Source organism: Malaya genurostris, chromosome 2 (genome assembly GCF_030247185.1).
Source record: "Malaya genurostris strain Urasoe2022 chromosome 2, Malgen_1.1, whole genome shotgun sequence".
Taxonomy (NCBI): domain Eukaryota; kingdom Metazoa; phylum Arthropoda; class Insecta; order Diptera; family Culicidae; genus Malaya; species Malaya genurostris.
In genome coordinates this window covers 344,312,550-344,333,606 of record NC_080571.1, presented here as the reverse complement: position 1 = coordinate 344,333,606, position 21,057 = coordinate 344,312,550, and the positions used below count along the sequence as shown (strand labels likewise).

At 36.8% G+C, this 21,057-nt stretch overlaps 1 protein-coding gene across 3 annotated transcripts in view; it reads left to right on the top strand.

Moving 5' to 3' along the window:
- LOC131431924 (SUN domain-containing ossification factor) overlaps positions 1-21,057 on the top strand; it is a 65,118-nt gene that overhangs the window by 10,402 nt on the left and 33,659 nt on the right. Inside the window, exon 1 of one of the 3 annotated variants that reach the window (XM_058597886.1) lies at positions 8,305-8,484. The exons of the other annotated variants lie outside the window; for them this stretch is intronic. The gene's annotated coding sequence lies outside the window, so the exon portion shown is untranslated. Of the gene's footprint in view, positions 1-8,304; positions 8,485-21,057 lie in introns of those variants that run through there. 3 annotated transcript variants of the gene reach the window in all.

Genomic DNA, 21,057 nt, shown 5'->3' with positions numbered 1-21,057 from the left:
CGAACTTCGTCTCGCCCAAAAACTATTTGGTCGAATTTATGTTTTCGAACAGAAGAATTGTCAAACGACTAATTGGTTAAGGTTTTTGTCCATTATTTTTCTGATTACTCAACTTACAATCAACGGAATTCGACACACATTTGCTTTACCAAAGATTGATGTGAAATACTTCTGTTAATCGAAAATTGAGCAAATGCACAGATTGTCATCTCGTTCACTGTACAGAACCTCTTTCTAATGGCTTCAACAAAAAGTATGTGGAGTGCTACGTATTCTCTTCCAGATGTAATTCTTACTTTCGGTAATTAATAAAAAAGCTCAATAACCAGCTTTTTGTATTGATAAACTTAACCCAATGTTGAAGAGTTTCTCTTCTAAAGTTGTTCATTCGCTTGAGTAATATATAGTTACAATTTGTATATAGCTTATGCAACCAAAAGTTCGTCATAAAAAATTTGGCTTAAGTAACATACAAAGTCCGTTCTTAAGGAATTACTCATATGTGAATGATCACCCGACAGAACGAACTTTGAAGCAGTACTTGTACAGTTTTTAAGGAACGAGAAAGTTTTCTCAGAACTTGTTCTGTACGTTCAAGTTGCCAAAAAGCAAAGACATCATATTAACAAGATATCAAGCTCTCACATTTTCCGAACAAATCATTGGCAACATTCTTTTTTGCGAACATGGTGCCCTCAGGCGAGTCCGCATCGAATTTCGTATATAGAAGCAGGGGAGAGAAATGTCAAATTCGTGCTCGCCAAAATAGCAGCACTGCGCACCCATACAATTGACATGATATGTTGAATGTGATGCCGTGCGATGGCGTTGCTGAACTGAAGATTGATTTCGCTCCAAGCTGACAGGGTCTGCAAAAAGTACAACGCGTACTTTAGAGTTCTAATAAAGATGATAGTGGAATTTTTAATTGCTTGGAGAGACGACTCTTAAATTTTAATTTGATATTGATCTTACCAATTTGAACATTCTTCACAGAATATTGAATATATAATGGCAATATATCTATGAATATTGATATCTAATCGCCACTTATCGTGTGCACTTAGTCTTATCTAAATCATTAGAGAGAAAAATTTCTTAGTTTGACTTTAACGCTTCTACAGCACTGTCTTTTCATTGATCCATTGAAAAAAATGTCTGGTTTGTTAAACTCGCGCCCGCGATGACCAACACTATTCATCTGACTCTATTGAACACAGTTCATTAACTGGCAAATGATATCAGAGCTTCTTCTCCTGCCTACAGCGGTTTTCTAGAACAGTCATAAACATTCCGTCATGGAGTCATTTGGCAAGCAATAATTTTGATACTCAATTAAGCACATGGTTCGAAATTACAAATTACATGGATTAAGTGTGCATGTGAAATATGTGCGCTAAACGATTTTTCCTACGATCTAGTATTCTTTTCTTCGACGACCATACAGTTATGCAACTCGTTGCGCGCCAAACATCTAGCTCAATGATTGCTAGTAGATCTAGCAATCATTGACGACCTTTTCAACGGAAAATTCCTTTGTCCATACAAAATAACTTTGTGGATTTTTCCCACTTTTCCGTCAAATTTCCCTAATTTTTTTGATGTACAAACCTGGTGGGGGTAGACGCTGATCAAACAAAAAAAAAAAAAAAGAATCATGTAAATCCGTACATCCGTTCTTAAATGATGCGATTACAAAGAATGACCTCTGCATTTTTATTTATATAGATTTGCGAGAGCTTTCGGATCACATCTGTTGCACGTGGCACAGGATGTGTGCTACTATTCATTGAATTCATTTAAGGTTAGTTTAAACTATTGAAATGTCTTAAAACTATAGGTATTAGTCTGCTTCTTGTTTGCATATAAAACCTTAGTTGGAATAGTAATCCGTCATGGATTCCGGTGACAACGACACGCTAGAGAAACAAAATATGTAAGCATATTGGCATAAACGGAAGACTATATTGCAAATAAAGCGTTATTAGAGCTTTAAGCTGCCGCCAATAAAAAAGGGCTGCAATAAGGATTGTTTGTCCGAAAGTTACAAATGTTAAACTGATCTGCTAGCATCAGATCAATTGTAGAAAGATTTCTCGTAGAAGATGAATTAGTTGAGCTATTGGAAATAAAACTGGCTTAAAACCAGCGGAGAGTTCATCATGAAGAGCTCGTACTTGCTGATTATTTTTCTGATTACTCCCCAAGCATTTAGAATCTTGTTAGGAAAAAATAGATCGATATCTTGTGCGTTTTTACTTGCTTTTTATTTGCTCATAAACGCATCGAAATCGTAAACATGCTGCATTTCATGGGATGACATAACTGATGTACCTTACGTATATGTATCTAATGATTTTAAATTGAATTTTATTACATGAAAATTCGAATTTTTTGGTCTGATAGGACATTGTTAATAATTGGTTTTATGGTTTTCATCACAATCACAGCATGACAATTCATTGAACAGATGTGCTAGCAAGCGAATTACCACAATGACAATTTGTTGTACCATGGTCGAAGCTCTGACAATGACGATATTGTTAGGTTCGCTGTGCCATCATGCCGTTTATAATTTTCCGGCCGAACTGAGATTTCCACTTTCTCTTCCGGAAGAAAAAGCCTTGTACAAAATGCTTTGAAATTGAAAGCATAGATTGTTTTTTGTTTTTTTTTTCAGAGTAGCAAGCGTCCGTTTTTGGGATTGTTGTTCCTTATTGGTTTATTTTCAATCATATGTATACCAAAAAATAATAAAAACCGTCATGTGCACTCGAAAGGAATCGTTTACGTGTAACCAAAACCCATAGCTAGAAAAAAAAGTGTTATGCTTTTCTTATATGCACATGTAATAATGAATATTTACTATTTAAGGACTATTCACACATTTCAGTTCCGTGACGGTTCAGTGAAAGTGCCTTCGGTGCGCCGTCAGTGTTCTTTTTTTGCCGGAACCCTACCGTTCCGTTTCCGTGCAGCTTTCGTTTCGACACAGCAAATGCAGTGACATACCGACTTCAGTGAAAATAAAAAATATCGGCGAATTTGAATTTGTCGGACGGACACTACACTGACGGCGAGCTGCACTGAAACGGCACTGTGCCGGATAGGTGTGAATGCGCGCATAGAAAACGGATAAAATAATAACAGTATCCGTGCACGGTATCGTGCCGGTACTGAACCGGACCGGATATGTGTGCATAGTCCTTCATACTTTGAGATGCCTGAAAATTACTTCAATCCTCAATTAGCTGATCGGTTTTGGACATGGGATATCTGTTTAAGTTTGAATTAAAGAATATAAAAAAAATGAACAGGGGCGATTTGAGCCTATTCCAAAAAACCGGGAATTTTTATCTCGAAAAAACCGGGAAAAAACGGGAAACGAATTTAATCTCTGGCACCGTAATACTAATACCCCCAACTACTTCTGTTAATCATTACCTCGTGATCTGGATTACAAACCAATGAATATTAAAACCGAGGTCATATTCCATCATTCCATGCAAGATTATTCTCGGCCATAGGGATAGCCTGCTTAGAGCACTCTAATTTGTTCAAGGTAATAGCAGCTGGGCTTATGGGAAATCGGATATTCACTTGCCACCCTGAAATTTGTCAAACATAGTTTATTGAATATAAGTTATTCGCTAAAATGTTTAATAATATTAATATACAATTTTCGTTTCGCCAACTGACACAAGGTTTTCGACGAATTGAACGATTTTGTTTGGTAATTCCCAATTACATTACCTGAAGATACGAACATTTAATGAGTCATGAATTTTTAAAAAAGCGTATCAGCAAATGACAGTTCCTCTTTGGTTATTTTTCCATTGCTATAATGTGATAACATATTTTGTTTCGACACACACACACACACACACACACACTCACACACACACACACACACACACACACACACACACACACACACACACACACACACACACACACACACACACACACACAAAGAGAGAAACTGTCACTTCAATGAGTCTCACGATTGAATTGTCTTGCCAGGGAATGTAAGAAATCTAAATTGGCTTCAAACTTGTATCTCTTCAAAAGATGAGACGTTTTTAGAGATGAAATTCGAAAATGGCCTGAGAGGTGGGAAATAGTAATAACTAGCGATTCCAGACACGCGTTTCCACTGAAGCTCTATGAGAAGGAAACCCATGGTGCTTAGTTCTAGTTGTATATGTCGAAAGTAAGAAACATAGTGACGGTTTCCTGGTCGTCAACAGATAGCAGTCATTTAGGGGTTTTGGTACCGCATGGGTACCAGTTTGTGCCAAGAGCAATGCATTGATAACTCGAAGTCTTCTCTGAGTCTTTCGTGACCACGTTCATAATTTTTTGTCGAAACACTACTCGCTTGGAAAGCTGCTTGATAACCACTTGACACTTGACTGTTCCCGAACAGACAACAATACGATGAATAATGATATTTCCGAAAATTTCAACAAACTCTTTTATTTATAATTAAGTTGGTTAAATTTTTCCTGCCGGTAATATTTTTATCAGTAAACGTACGACAATCAATTCACAGTTCATTCTAAGCTACTTACGTTTAGTGATTTTCTTCAGTTCAAATTTTGTTCCTACCGGTAAATGAGAGGGTACGGTGCAAGTATCAAACTCCTGCATAGTATAATTTAATTTAGTGTTAGGTATATAATTCATATTTTACCCGGCGTTGCTCGGAAATGTTTCGTGGAGGGAAGGTCGAGAAAAATTCTCGAAATTGCCCTGCTTAGTGAAATACTCTTGTAGTGAAACATAACTTAGACGGAAACCCGATCGAACAATACTCCGTTCATGTTCAGTCTGCGAATGATCAGTGTCTCATCTCAGATCTCACAATAATCATAATTTTCATGGTATTCTCAACAAATTGGGCCCGTTTTATATTTGAACCCTTTTGTTAGGAACATTTAAAACACCTTTCTCTCTATAAATACCTTCTTAGTAACCTCCAAGTTTCATATCTATATGTGCTTGTAACGTACTTCCGTACTTCCTCGTCACAATCGATCTACAATACCTTTGGCTTCCATGGTTGTAATCACTTGCTACTCCCTCCTCTTTATAAAAATTTTATGGCATCATGAATTGTTCAAAATTTTCCATCTGATAATGATTACTTTATAACGAAAAGTTGTTTAACATCATAACTACATTCGTACTATAGAATCACGTTTTTATATAATTTATTTTATCAAGGTGTTAACCATTTTGGTCGTTCATTGGAGAGGAAAACCTATAGAATAATGATTCAGTTAATACAAATGTTGTTTTAATCCTATTTCCATCACCTTGAGTTGACAGTTTTCTCAATTTACATAATAAAATGCACATTGATTGTATGATTTCGTCAATTCAGATCAATGTTGAGAATACTTATTTCCCCTTCCTCTTGTGAATATTTTTGTGAACCTCTCTCAGTTGCTAGAAATATACTGTACTCGTAAATTGACCCTCGTCATTGACCCTCTCCCCCCATGTTAAGGACACTTCCTACACATTTTCCTCCCTGAAAATGTCCTAATGATCATTTCTGAAGAGCAAGAAGTATCTGTGCCAAATGATAGCAATCCGTTCAGTAGTTCCGGAGTTGGGCCATTACAAACGTTACATCCTCTTTTTAGAGGGACACGAATACCCTAAGTTGCACAAAAAGTATCTATGGTTTTCAAAAAGTATCGATTCTCGTCAAATTAAATAATTTTTTTTCTGACCCCTGTTAAGGTTACTTGCTACGCTCTCTCCCCCATAAAAATACCCTTACAACTATCTCTGAAGAGCAAAAAGCAGCCAAATGTGATAGCAGTGCAGCAGTAGTGTCGGAGTTATGCCGTTACATCCCCCTACATGCTACATTCACTCCCCATATCTATCATATCTAAGGTATGGAAAATGTTTGCATGATCTTCAAAAATTATCATTTCTTGTCAAATTTCATGATTTTTTTTTCTTGGCCCCTCCTGTTAATGATACTTACTACGCTTCCTCCCCTCTAAAAATACCTTAATGACTACTACTGAAGAGCAAGAGATAAATGTGCCAAGTTTTATAGCAATTCGTGCAATAGTTCCGGAGTTATGCCGTTACAAACTTTGCACTCCTTTTTTAGAGGCACTTACTACACTCTCTCCTAACAGAATATCCTTATAATCTTATCTAAGTTGTGCAAAAAGTGTCTTCAAAAAGTACCGATTTTCGTCAAATTAGATAATATTTTTAATGACCACTTTTGTTAAGGACACTTGCTACGCTCCCTCCCCCCATGGAAATATACTTATTATCATATCTGAGGATCAAGAAGTACATGTATCAGGTTTAATAGCAATCCGTTAAGTAGTTTTGAAGTTATGCCATTACAAACATTACACCCCCCTTTTTAAAGGCACTTGCTGCATCCATCCCCCATTAAATTGTATCTACGGTATGCAAAATGTTTCTAAGATCTTAAAAAACTATCGGTTTTCATAAGGTTTTATGAATTTTTCAATAACCCTTCTTGGTTATGACACTTGCTACGCTCCCTCCCCCCATAAAAATACGCTAATGACCATCTCTGAAGAGCAAGAAGTACATGTGCCAAGTTTCATAGCAATCCGTTCAGTAATTCCGGAGTTATGCCATTACAAACATTAACCCCCCTTTTTAAAGGCACTTGCTACATCCACCCCTCATATAATCATATCTAATATATGCAAAATGTTTCTATGGTCTTAAAAAAGTATCGATTCTCGTCAAACTAAACAAATTTTTCCATGAGCTCCCTTGTTAAGAACACTTACTACGCTCCCTCCCCCCATAGAAATACGCTTATGACCATCTTAGAAGAGTAAGAAGTATCTGTGCCAAGTTTGGTGGCAATCCGTTCAGTAGTTTCGGAATTATGCCGTTTTAAACATTACACCCCCCTATTTAAAGGCACTTGCTACATCCACTCCCCATATAGTCATATCTAAGGTATGCACAATGTTTCTATGGTCTTCAAAACGTATCGATTCTTGTCAAGTTATATGAATTTTTCCATGACTCCCCCTTGTTTATGACACTTGCTACGCTCCCTCCCCTATAAATATACTCCCTAAACCATCTCTGAAATACAAGAAGTACCAGTGCCAAGTTTGGTGGCAATCCGTTCAGTAGTTCCGAAGTTATCGCGTTACAAACATACAAACTTACATCCATTTTTATATATATAATAATAGATTTGAAGTTCTACCTTAGATCTGTGATTACGTTCACCTGTGTTATTACAGTTGAACACCCGAGTGATGCAGAAACTAGCTATGATACAGTCCTGCGATACATCTTAGATTAGGTTCAACAGTTACTTTTTACATATTTATTCTTAACCAACCTCTATAAATTCACTCAGCCGTACTATTAGTTTTAGAATTTCTATTTTAGCGCACTATAAATATAACTATACGTTTTAATGGCCAAAACTATCAAATAGAGAAAAAAAAACTATTACGGCTTATCCTGCTGGTTCACCCTTCTTGGTTTTGTTTTTTTAATCTATACCGTTGACAGTCGTTCACTGCATCAGACTTTGCCACTGGCGTCGTTTTTAGATGGGGTTCAACAGACGATGGAGGTGTGTTCGCAGAGATTTTTGAGAATACATATAAACATGTTGTGACATGGATCTTTGTCATAAAGTTACAAGCTTTAGTCTCATGTTCAAAGGCATTCTATATCAACAGGTCTGCCCTTAATATTAAAACATGATGACATTTGATTGAGCCATATGACGACACACTTTACTTAGGAAGCGTACTTGATGTGTTATTGAGTATAAAGATTGAAACGTACTTAAAGAAACACATTTTGAAAAAGTGTCGTTTTTTCGCGTATACATGACAAAACTTGTAATCCTAGTTTTCTTAAATTCGGATCGGTGGTGAAAAAAATAATTACCATTCATATAATTGAAAGTTGATAGATATAAAAAATCAAATTCGATAAGGAAGGCACGATATCTAGAGATAGATCAGTTACCAACCGGCCCACAACAGCCGCCATATTTCCAGATTTAAGAATAGCCGTCGCGACAGTCGCGAAAAACAACAATTTCATAATACTGAAGCTGACAGAGCAATTTCTCATTCGCCCATCATAACCACTGCTTGGCTTGGTTGCGTAGATGAGCCACGAAAACAGTATTCATTCGCTCCATGATGATGAACTGAGTGAGCAAAATAAAAAAGAAACCCCGAGCATAGTTCGGTTGCATCGTCTCGTTTGTGGATGGCGGTGTTTAGTTTCGTTCGAAGCATACGACGGGAATGTAGTCGCTGGCATATTTTACTGACCATTTTCGGTCGTCGTCGTTGTTATCAGTATTGTCGCGTGTAGAAATTGAAACGGAAATATTTCATCGGTTTGATATAATGACACAACTTGTTCTTGAAAGTGCAGAAAACCATTTGGAACACGAGATGGTCACTGATCGGAACGGTGGGTGGCGGAAATACGGTTGGCGTTAAGAAAAAAAAAGAACTGGCATAGTGCTGTGCTGTAGATGTGCACACGTACATAAGTGGTCATATTGCGGCAAACTGGTCTGATGAAATGTCGGGTCGATAATGTGAGACGATGTGTTGTTGGATGTGTTGCTAAATGTCGCCTAGTCAATAGATTTCGATAGGATATGGCTTTAGTTTTAGCTAATTTCATCTGTTTGAACCGGCTGTGAAGACAGGTGTTTTACATAACTGTCTCAATTGGGAAACCGTAACGGGAAAATGCCGGTGTTGAATGTCAAGGTGGAAATTAAAAAAAAGTACACTCTAACAGTGCAGAGTTATTGAGTAAATGACATTAACGGAAATGATTTCAATCAAATTTGTATGCAGAAGAGAACAGAAAAATCTGATCGCTTATGGAAAAAAAGATCGATAATCGGATCTGAGCCAAATCATAAGGTCAAGTGTATGTGTGCTCCTGCCTGTTTGCTTTGCTGAGTTCAGCTGGAATAATCAGATTCTTTTTCGGAAGAAGTGTTAAAGGGGGGGGATGTGATGTAGGGTATAATCATTATAGCTTTCGTCAGCGTAAGAGTTTATTCCGATTTTCAAACACATTACGCTAGGATGTGGTCTGGAAGTAATTGTTTCAAACGACGAGTTGACGATAACGATCCGACAACTTCCAACGCTATGTTTCAAAATGCAGTGGGTGTCAACATGGTTGTATGATAATAATTTCGATGTGGGAAATATCTCTGTTTTCCATATAGGGGTAGGCTATACAAATTTGCCTACCTCTAAACACCTGCATCGGCTAAGTCAATTCTATTTCGATCTTTTGTATTTTTGCACCTGAAATGGATCAAAATTTGAATGAATCATTCTGTTTGCCGTGCAATGGAAAGCTCACACTTCCCTCATGTTGAAGATGTGTTTGTTTAGCAGCAGACCTACTGTTTGATTTTGACATTTACCGTACAGTTGTGGAAATGACGTCGAATCAAGAAGAGGAAGGCGTCAAAATTTTGCTCGCTCATTGCGCTCATTCGAACTACTCGCACGCGAAATTATTCAAATATGGCCAAATCCATTGTCATAAAAGTAAAAGAAATATACGTAGAATATTTGTCAACAATATGGATAACCGAGAATAAGAGTGAAAACGAAAGCAATAATGCAGAAAACAGAGCCCAGTTCTGTCAGGACCTCTACGTCCGAGATGTTGCAAACAAACTGGGGGTGTCGTCTGCAACCGTGCATCTAGCAGAAAACAAGCGGGACTACTGTCGAGCGGAATAAGCAAAACATTGTTCGATCGCGGAAACTGAAAATGGAAATGTTGACGATGATTGCTTTCGTGGTGCCGGATGATGAACGCTACGTTTAGATAATTTTCAAACAAATTGAGTTGTCGAGTTTCACGAAGAAATTTTTGGTATGGCAGGACGTCTGTTCCTGTGGTTTAAAGAGTGACATTTACTTCATTCGACATTACTTCAACCAGGAAATTTGTGTGCAGGGAAAACGTATTTTGTTTTTGGTCCCCCGCATCAAAAAGCTCAAATTTGAAGCCCACTGACTACGAACACACACAGCTCCGCTTGAACGAAAAAGGTTTACTACTACTACTATTACAAAAAAAACCTCTTCTTAATCCACCTAGTGGTGTGATAATGCCTTTCTCTTGTCATTCAGTCTCATTAAAACATACACGAATTCGGGGCTGATTTTTAACACAAATCGAATCAAATTGTTTCGGTTAGTTCAGAAAAGCGTGACTTAACGCTAACGTCGCAGTTTAGACAACATTCTCGAAATGAAAAGTATCAGCAATAATGCATTTGAACTTGATCATTGATTACTTTCTGAAAAAAAAATTGCGGATAGAAACGAACGCATTTTGTCGGTTACGTCACTTATACCATTATATATCCAAAACTTGATTAACAAACCAATAGTAGCTTTTAAACGAGTCAAAGTGTGTTAAAATCGAATCAGCCATCTCCGATAAAACTGTGCGGAGAGAAAAATCTCCAAAAAGATGCACGCACATACACACACTGATATTTTCCGTTCTCGTCGAGAAAAGTTGAATGGTATACAACACTAGTGGTCTCCGGAGCTCCGATCAGAAGTTGGTTTTCCAGTAATTCTATTACCTTTCTATACAGATGTTAACAAGTTGAGGTAACTACAATTACCGTTCGTATACAAGAGACAGGTCCGTGCGCAGGGAGGGGGAGTGGGTTGGTTTGAACCCCCCCATGGAAGATTTTTCAACATTAAGTTCCATGAACAATAAGTTCAAATATCCTGACAATTCATATCTCGTTTTCAGAATTGTCCCCATACAACCCCCCCCCCTCCGCACGGGTCTGACGGTAATTAACCAGTTGAACTATGCAAGAGCTCTCAATGAAATGAATGAATTCCTTTTTTTACCTATTCTCGAGTAACACAATTATCACTTTTTATTTTGGTGATTTGGCATCTTGTCACTACGGAAATAAGGTCCTGAGTGTCATGCCGCGAACTACGTCCAATTGATGCTCAAAGACATGAACTCTACTAACACGCGAGAGCTCAATAGGTCTTTTTTACGCGAATTCCCGAAGGCGAATTTTCAAAGTTTTCCTTATTTTCTTTCAGAAATGCATGAAACGTCAAGCTCTGGTGTTGTTCTGAATTTTTTTTAAAGTCAACAGAAAATTCTCGATTTTTTTTTCAAAAAAAATTTTTTTTTTGTTTACACCAGATCTCGACGATTATGTCTTTTTATTACAATAGATATGGACGTTTCATACTTTTCTAAGACATTTGGCACCAAAAATAAAAATTTATTTAGTTTTGCTTTTTCTTACGCGATTTTTAAGCCAAAGCCTGGAAGGCGGAGTATCATATACTTAAATTCAGTCTTGCTTCTATAGAGCCCATTGTTAGTTACTGTTGAATTTCATTCGGATCCGACTTCCTGTTCCAGAAGTACTGGACAAATTGTGCTTAAAATTTCAAATCGCCATTTAGAGCGACGATGCAGGAACGAAAAATTGCTTCTAAATTGCGTTCAACTATTCCAGTATGTAGATTATGTTAGTATGTATGTTAGAATGAACCAGTAGTAGTATGTTAGAATGAACCGATGTTTGAAAGTACCGTTTACCGGGTGGTGTCATGAATTCTCAGTTATTACAGATTCACAAACGGCAATGAGCTACAATGATTCTCGAACGTCTTTACCGTAAGAACGATGGGAAAGAAAATATTGATTGATTGAATCTACCATTGCACTGATGAGCCGAAAGCGAAACGTCATCATAGTCATAAAAAATGTCTAATTTTGTAGAATATTTCTACTGGTTTCTTTAAATAACATGATTAATTTCTTTAGTATATCTGTATCATATATTAACTAGAATAAATACAGGGTTGTATACAAGATACGACTGAGCACAATTAACATTTGAAATGAAATGATTCGATAGTCCCACTGCAAAAGAGCCCAACTGCAAATGAGAGTTTCACTTTGTTTACTTTTTCTTTCACGATTTATCGAATTGATTTTATATTTGACGCCTTACTCTTCGCAATACTTTCAAGTTAAAGCCACAAGCTTTCGATTTATGTTGGAAACATTCAAGAAATTGCAGTAATGTCACCACAATAATCAAAAGAGAAGGTAAACAAAGAGAGGCTCTCATTTGCACTTAGGCCATTTTGTCGTGCGACTATCGAATTTTCAGGTCCATTTAATAAATACAAATTTTTGATTATGGTAGATGCGCTTATCTAAAAACTTGTTCTTCTCAAAGCGCAGAGATTGTTTACGAATGAGAAAATTGACGTTCAGATTGTTTCATAATTATTATAAAAAACTACACTTTCCAGAAATTCTTATATGACTGATGACTTTTCAATTTTATTATCTACTGGATTTAGTTATGATCATTAGGAAATCTATTTGAGTTGCAAATACTACATATACGTGAATATTTGCAACTCATTTATATTAAACCTAGGAGGCCGCTTAAAGATAACTTTAACAATTTTATTCTGAATCTTTTGAGGTGTTTTATTCCTGGTAGTTTAAATTCCTTGAATGTGATCCTTGAAAGCAAAATTTTTATCAAACATTAAACATTAAAATATTTCGCTTAATCAGATCATGTCAATAAGGTTACATGATTATGGTTTAGTTGAACAATAGTAGCAATGTGATTTTGATGAAAGATAGTTTATTGTAAAATTTGATCAGATTTGAAAAATGACATGCGAATACAACTATGTAATGAAAGCAGTGAAAAAGCTACTACAGAGACGGTACTCGAACCTGTAGTTGGTTCTTATCCGGGGAAATTGTTTTGTCAATTGAACTGCCTTGCATGTGAAACACATGAAGAAATAGCATAATTGACTAGAAAAATCGAGCACTACAGTAATATCACGTATCGCAAGTCTATCTTCACTTTCTGCTTTGCTGGCAGACGCTGATTTGATATTTTGTTTATGGCTCTTTCGCAACCAGTGGGTAGCTCAAGGCTTATTGTGTTCGCCACATTTAATGGAAAAAGAAATATCTATGATTATCTTCGTAGCACAACCTTGTACTGAATCCATTTGCGAGCCACCGTTTTCCTCGTAAATGGTGATTCCAGTATGTATGTTATCCCGTTCGCAAACCAATCCATTTTAAGCATACATTATTGAAGTAATGCTTTCGAATTAAGTTAAATGTGGCAAATCCTTAGAAAATCACAGAGATGCAAGCGCTTTGAATTAGGTTCGAAAAATCTATCGCCGATAGTTCTAAATTGCCTGGCGAAATTAACAGCTAATTGGTATTCAATATACTCAAGTGAACACTGTGTGCAGCAGACTGAAAATTGTACAGTACACAAGCGACTATCCAGTGAGCGAATGGGTGTAATTTTCGAAATCTGTCATCCCCTCACAAGACAAGCTATTTATCTCGTTCGCAGGCACACGCAGACATCGACTACAGTGGAAATTGTGACACAGTCTATATTTATAGATTCCGTTCTGTGCGAAGGTTCTATAGCAGTGTCTCTACGTTTTAATGTGCCCGGAGGCAAGATTTATTTGTGTTTCCCTAACAAACTGAATGACTTTCTTTTTGCTCGATGGGTCCCGTCAACGACCCCCCCCCCAACCCCCCCCCCCCCCCCCGGGGGGAACGTGTCCCCACTGCTTCTCTGTAAAAACAATCCTGTTATATAGTGATACTTTTTCATGCATGACGTGAATCCTCTCTACACCGATCGAAGCAGAACTGCTACTGAATGAAATGTGAGGAGTGAAGCAACAGTCGAAACCGTCCGCCGTTCTAGAGAAATCAGGTGGATGACATCATTATGGCATGCTGTGATTGACTCTTGAGAACGGATCGATTGAATTGTATGCTATTGAAATACCAAAACGATGTTGTCATACATGTTTAAGTTAAGCGCTTTCGAATTTGATTGGTTGTGATAGCAAATTAATATGATAGTAATAGTTCATTTTAATATCATTGCTTGTTTAGGCATTGCTTTATTATTAAAATGGCAAAATAATGCTTCAATTCGGTATCATAGCTTGTTTTGATATTATTTCGCAATTTACAGATAGTATAACTTATGTAGGTATAAGACCAATGTGTTTTATAATTTGTTATAAAATTTTGATAACTTCTGAAGTAGTTTTAGAAACTTTTAGTCAAAATGCAACAAAAAACTCGAACTTTGTATGATGTTTTGAATTTTAAAATCTACAAACATAGTAAAATAATTATTCATTGTTTTATTTTCTCGTGTCTTTCATTTGGTATGCATTAACAATAGAAATATATTTGTTGATAACTTCAATTTCCTCAAAGATAATTTGAATACATTTTATGTTTAGTCACTGTATTCTACATTTCAATGTTTCTGTGCTATTGATTTTGAATTAGAAATACAAAATCTGGAAAGGTTACTCTGTTCATGCCGGTGACATTTTTAGGTATTCTGTGTAATAAGTTTTAATCTGACGAGTCATTAAATTGAAAATCAAATAGTGTTTATGAAATGATGAAAAGAATGCGGTTGGCGGTTCATGTTGAACTGCTGAGTGGCATAACTGTTCAACATAAACTGTTATGCCCTAACGAGTCGAAGACGAAACGTAAAGTAGAACTGATACATTGGACAGTCTTCCTTGGTTGTGCAAAGAATTTATTATGTTCAAACGAGTTAATCAACAAGATGGAGATGTGCGTCTAACGTATTATGATTGGACATGCGTTTGGACATCACGCGAATGAAATCCCCTGATCCGTACCTTTGTCGTTATTTTTGGGAATAATTGAGTGCAGTCACTGTCCAGATCATCCTCATGTCAGGAAGCTTGCTTGCCAACTGGCAAGTGCTCATTGACGAGATGCGCTGTAAAATTTGTTGGAAGTAATGAAACAAATTTCACTCTCAAGAGCATCCCACTTGGCTAATTTATCTGTACTTTCATTGTCCGGAATGGAGCAATGAACTGGGACCCAAACAGATACCTTCGTATCAAAATATCGATGTTGCACAGTATGCGATTTTTGCTCAAAACCGAGTGAACGAATGAAAGAACTCGCTAATGTGCTGGATCTCGTTCTCACAATTTGAAAGTGAAGCTGAAATTGAAATTTTTTTTCGTGAAAATTAACATGGCTTTTTCTGTCAACAACACCTTCGTTGTCATATTTTTAACCGCAACTTCTAATCAATTTTCGACTTGTACTGAAGCTACTCGTTATTATCTGTTCGTGATAAGGAAACAGAAATAACCCCAGGTTAGTTAATAGGAATGTATGTTGCTTTAGAACGCAAATCTCATTAGTAATACAAATGCTCCGCGAGAATCGAAAAAAAAAACATTTGTGTAGTCGTTTGCGTCAATACGAAACCTGAAGGCCGAGCAATAGCACTTGCCATTCTCAACAACTAGCTGCCATTGCGGAAGTGACAAAGAACGCGGTTGCCATTTAAAGTAGGTTCCTCAATGCAACGTTGTTGTGCGCACTGGAAAGGGAAATTATTTGACCAAAACGGGGGAAAAGCACTATCCGGTAACACAATTTCACCTGATTAAGTCCAGTAGTAAGTAAATAAATACTACTCATTCACACATTAGAGCTGACGCGGTTTACGCCAGGCTCGACACGTCACTGTTCCCGGTGCTAGTGAACTCGATCGGCTCGATGGCTCAGTGAATTCTGCTTCATCCACGTCACTAGAAAGCGACGATGCTGTGTTGGAATCGTGTCTCTTAATTCAAGCCCTCCTCATAGTATCTACCAATACAACTCTGTGAGCTGTGAGTGGAATGCAATGTTTGAACTCAAACAACATTCACTATCAGTTCAATTTATTTCCGATCGCTTGCGGTGACCGGTGCTGTTTCGGTTGTTTGTTTTGGTTCTGGTTCATGCAGAGCCAGAGACACATTGAATGGTGTACGGCCATGAATTTTTGTCAGTGCGAGATCGCGAGATGAGCGATTTTCGAAGGTGCCATTAAATGGTTCTACGTTGCGAACTAGCCCGACATACTGCGTCGTAAACCTAGTTTGGAAATCGAAAATGTTCGCCAATGAACAACTTTCATCAACGATATTTCTATGAGTAAGAAGAAAATAAGTCCATTACCATTGCATTTTTTACTTGAAGTGCCGTCATTATACATTATTACAGTGATGTAACACTCAGGGCACCTTATCGCACCATACTGAGTATTGCGAAGATGTTTTCAAGGTCAGAACAACTGCAACTACATTCAAATTGACTTCCGACACCGAGTTTTGTTCTTCCATTTGCCTTAGTGTTGCTATTTTGAAATATTCCACGATGAAATGCAGATTTTTATTTATCTTGTTGGAAACTGCTTTCATCATGTTTGCTGCTGATTAGTCAAGCCACATCTTTTGTCTCGTCTATTGAAACAATCTGCTGCTATCTCCGTTCAATACCATGCACACCCGATCAGATGGAAATAACAGAATTATAACAACTGGAGTAATTTATTTCAGAAATATTTTGTAACAAATTTTGAAATATTTTTGGCTGTTAAAATAACAAAAATCACAACAAAAAAGACTCTAGTGAGAACAAAATCGTAACAGATTTTAAAACGTTTGTATCACAATTATTATTGAATTTGATATAACTACAGAAGTCCGAAAGCAGACATTTATAACAAATTAATAAATTAGTAATAAATTAGATAGTAAATTTAACACAGAAAAACTATATCACAGCAAACTTTTAGCATCGTTTCGATCCAAAATTGTTGAATGATTTTTTTTAAATAAATGAATAATTTATTTAGTAATCCTTATATCTTGTGAGAAAACATTAGCAGAGGCTCTAAAAAGGTTATCTATAAAAAAATCCCAAATAATGTGTTAAATAATGTAAAATTTGATGCTAATATTTGTGTGTATGATATATCATACGGTAGAATAATTTCGTTTAGAAAAGTTTTCTAACAGTGGTTTTGCGTTTCCAATAATCTTCAACACATAATATGATGAAACTGATTATATCAGTTTATTTGATTCAAATATTAAAACCCCCGGGTTAACAAGGCCGACGGTTTTGATGGTTGCTTCACACCTCGCATTTCATTCAGTAGCAGTTCTGCTATATCGAGGAAAGTTTTATATTATGCATCGTTGCTGATCATTCACATAGTCTCATTAAAATTTTTCTATCAGCATAATTTATGACCTGATTTTGGGGTCAGGTTTGATAAAAATTCATTCAGATTGATTCGGGTCGTGAACAAAAGTATGCTTCAGCGAAAATGTATTTGAACTTTCTGAAATAGTCATACGAATACTACTGTGGGCAAAAAATAGTAAGACTTTGCTCATAATTTCAAGGTTCTCAATTTATTCGTTTTTTTGCGATCTTCAGAACAGTTCTTAAAGTCGATTTCCTGAATAGCTTTCAATGCGTGTAGCGTTTCACGTTTGATGTTTTCAATTGACTCAAAACGGTTTCTCCGGAGTGGTCGTTTGAGTTTGCTGAATAGACAGAAGTCACACGGAGCTAATTCAGGTGAATACGGCGGTTGCGGAACGATGTTGGTTGGAATATTGGCGAAAAAATCACGAAGATTAAATAAAACAATTTGGAACCAATCGTGCTTTCACTTTTATTGGTTTTAACTGATCTCTCCGATATTCTCGAGCACCAATTCCTTGATTTTATTGACGTGTTCATCATCAGTTGATGTTGATGGCCGTCCTGAACGTAATTCGTTGTCAACGCGTTCTCGATCCTCTTTGAACAACTTGTACCAATCAAAAACACTTGCTCGCGACATACAATTATCACCGAAGGCCTTCTGCGACATTCTTAACAAAATTTAATGGAGCTTCTTTGTTGAATAATTTCACTCATTGTAAAAATGGTCGATTGAATTTAATATTTCAGAAAGACAGACTAAACACTAATTAATATTTTGACGTGACACTTGGCTTCAGAAGTCACTGACAGTCATACCAACCTAGAGAAAAAATATTTCGACGAATAAGGTTTCCGCGTGAAATATAATTCAAAAGTGTTACTAATTTAGCCCATAGTAGTAAAACAAGTTGATTTGTCAGTTAGCGGAAAAATTAGTTTTGTCGTTTACGTCATTATATCTCCGGATGTGACAGCCATCAAACTTGTTTAGTGACCCAACAGTAGCTTTAAAACGAACCTAAGCTTAATATAATCGGTAAGTCATTTCCGAGAAGATTGAGCGTACAGAAAAAAGTGCGTTTTGTCGGTTACGTCACTTATGCCATTATATCCCGAACTTGGACCCAGAAGCATCCTTCCGAAAGAAGGCTGTTGTTGTTTACGTTACTTGTACCATTACATTTTCGGAACCAGGAGTGACCGCCATTTTGAGCTTCTAACATGATCAATGGCTCAATAGTAGCTTTAACTCTATCTTTAGAAAAGCTTTTCTTCCTAAAAAGTAACACATGGATCAATAAGTCTCGAGACTAACAATGGAAACAACATTTTTTTTGCAAATTTTTTTTTTATTCATCAACAATGGTTCCAACGTTTTTCCAATTTTTCAATACCATGTTTATAAAAAAATTATCTTTCGCTTCAAAATAAGCTGCAGTTTCAGCGATGACCTCCTCATTTGAGCCAAATCTTTTTCCCTGGAGCATTTTTTCAAGATCAGCAAAGAGCCAGTAGTCACTGGGGGCTAAATATGGCGAGTATGGGGGGTGGGGAAACCGATCAAAGCTCAATTCGTTCAATTTCGCCATTGTTTTCATCGACTTGTGGCAGGCTGTTTTTGTTCCATCGAATGCAATGCGGCACCCACTTGGAAAAAACCTTTTTCATGCTCAATTTTTCATGAAGGATAGTAATTACACTTCCATATGATATCTGTGTCATCTCAACAATCTCACGGAGCTTCACTTTACGATCTTTCATTATAATTTTTGTCACTTCACTCACATTTTCCGGTGTAACGGCTTCCACAGGTCTACCCGAGCGTTCCGCGTCATTTGTGTCGGTACGACCGCGTTTAAACTCGGCAAACCACCGGCAAATCGTTGCTTTTGATGGACAAGAGTCCGGATAACATTTTTCAATCCATTGTTTCGCTTGCACAGTGTTTTACCCATTAAAAAACAATGTTTTATCAAAACACGAAACTCGGTTTTTCCATTTTTTAAACAAACTACAAAATGACTTTACTCCAACCTCGATAACTCAGCTGTTTCTGGTCGGATCGACTTAAAATTTTGACCCGTTTCAAGCAAAGGTTAGTACTCTAGAAAGACGTGGTTACTGGTTTACTACGAGCGCCATCTCTGCTTTAGTCTCGGGACTTATTGATCCATGTGTTACCTATCTTGTAATATTTGAACGGTTAGTAGGAAATATAATTTTGTTTCTTGGGACAAAATATCCTACTATTAGTAAATTATGTTATTTTTGTAGAATCGGTTTTTTCAGTGGTGGACTCGATTCAGAATTATTATTCGGAAATATGACAAATTATGTGTAAATCACTACCACAGTATTTTTTTGTAGGATTTCTCATGTTCCGGCTGTAGCTATCTGAAATGAAGAAATTTAGATTTTTATTAAAGGTAGATGTGACCAGTTTTGGAAAAACAAAATATACAAAGTGGCTTTTTGTGACAATATCTACATGTCCGAAAGTTTCATACAAATCTGAGAGGATTCAACATTTGTTAACAGTTGGCGCGAAATGCATCATCTTGTGTCCTGATCGAAGACCACGTATGAAGGAATGGACATCTTCATGGGTATGCTCCACACACGTACTTTATTTTAGATAACAAGAAAAAAACAGAATTCCTTCTTCACAAAAAAAATGTTTTGAAATGTCGAAAATCCAGGAGCCTCTGCTCAAGTTATTTCCGATCGTTTTGAATGATCTTAACTTTATGGTCATTCGCCTGTCGGGTCAGAAAAACTACATGGTTGGGAATCGATCTGATTGGTGATCTTTAATGAATTATCTAACTCAGTTTTTCGTAGTTGATCCAGTCTGAGATTAACTCAAATCACTAAACCGAAGAAAGAACTAATTAACACGGTCTGAGTAAAAACGAATAAAGAAACCAAATAAGCGTAAAAAAATACTTGCAGTAGAGGCTAGAAGACCACATGCTATACGTCTGAGGTGTACCATTTGTAGGAAATTGAGGAAACTCTACGATGTACTGGAAGACGGGTACTGGAAGATGAACCGTTTCATGCTTTCACTTTCAAGCTATCGCCATTCTTCCGTGGCATAACCATTTCCCTCCCTGTTCCATGTGTTAATATTGGGATAGTGAGATAGACTGGAACAGAAATAAAAATAAATGCGGTGCACTAAAAATAGTAACTAGTAGTTACGTTTGAGTTCCCATTCGCCGCTTCGTTGCATTCCAAAAGCGATCGGTGAACGGCTGGTTGCGTTTCGATGGGAATCGTTTGTTAAACTAAACTAACTAACTGCTTAGTTAGTTGTAAATGGGTACGACTGCGAATAACAGTAGAAAAGGTATCTCTAGCTTGTCTGCACTTGTTTGCAGCATGGTGAAAGGCATTTTGAATAGATCATCGATCGGTGACATCGGTTAACGGTTGTGTTTTCAATCTCCAAAATTTCGATCATTGCTACAGTGTTTTTTACAGTATTTCCGTGCATTAAAATCAATTATTTTTAGCATTGTCTTATTCGGTTTGGTCGTGTTCGAATGTTTTTCACGCGATTCCTAAATTTGTTTCAAGCCATTTGTCAATACTCTACGAGAATGAAAATTAAAGGAAATAAAATTTTACAAGAATACTTCTATAAATGAAATTAAATCTATAACCTTTCTTTAATCCGGGAAGCTACTCTGCTTTGCGCAATTCCAGAAATTAACAGCAGAAAAGGTGGCAAAATCAGAATCAATTTGTTTCGAATTGGATGAAACTTTGCACACTGATAAAAACACTTTTTCCAGAGTTAAAAAATCACTAGAAAAACTACAAGGATCAGCCTCATGGGGTTGTTCG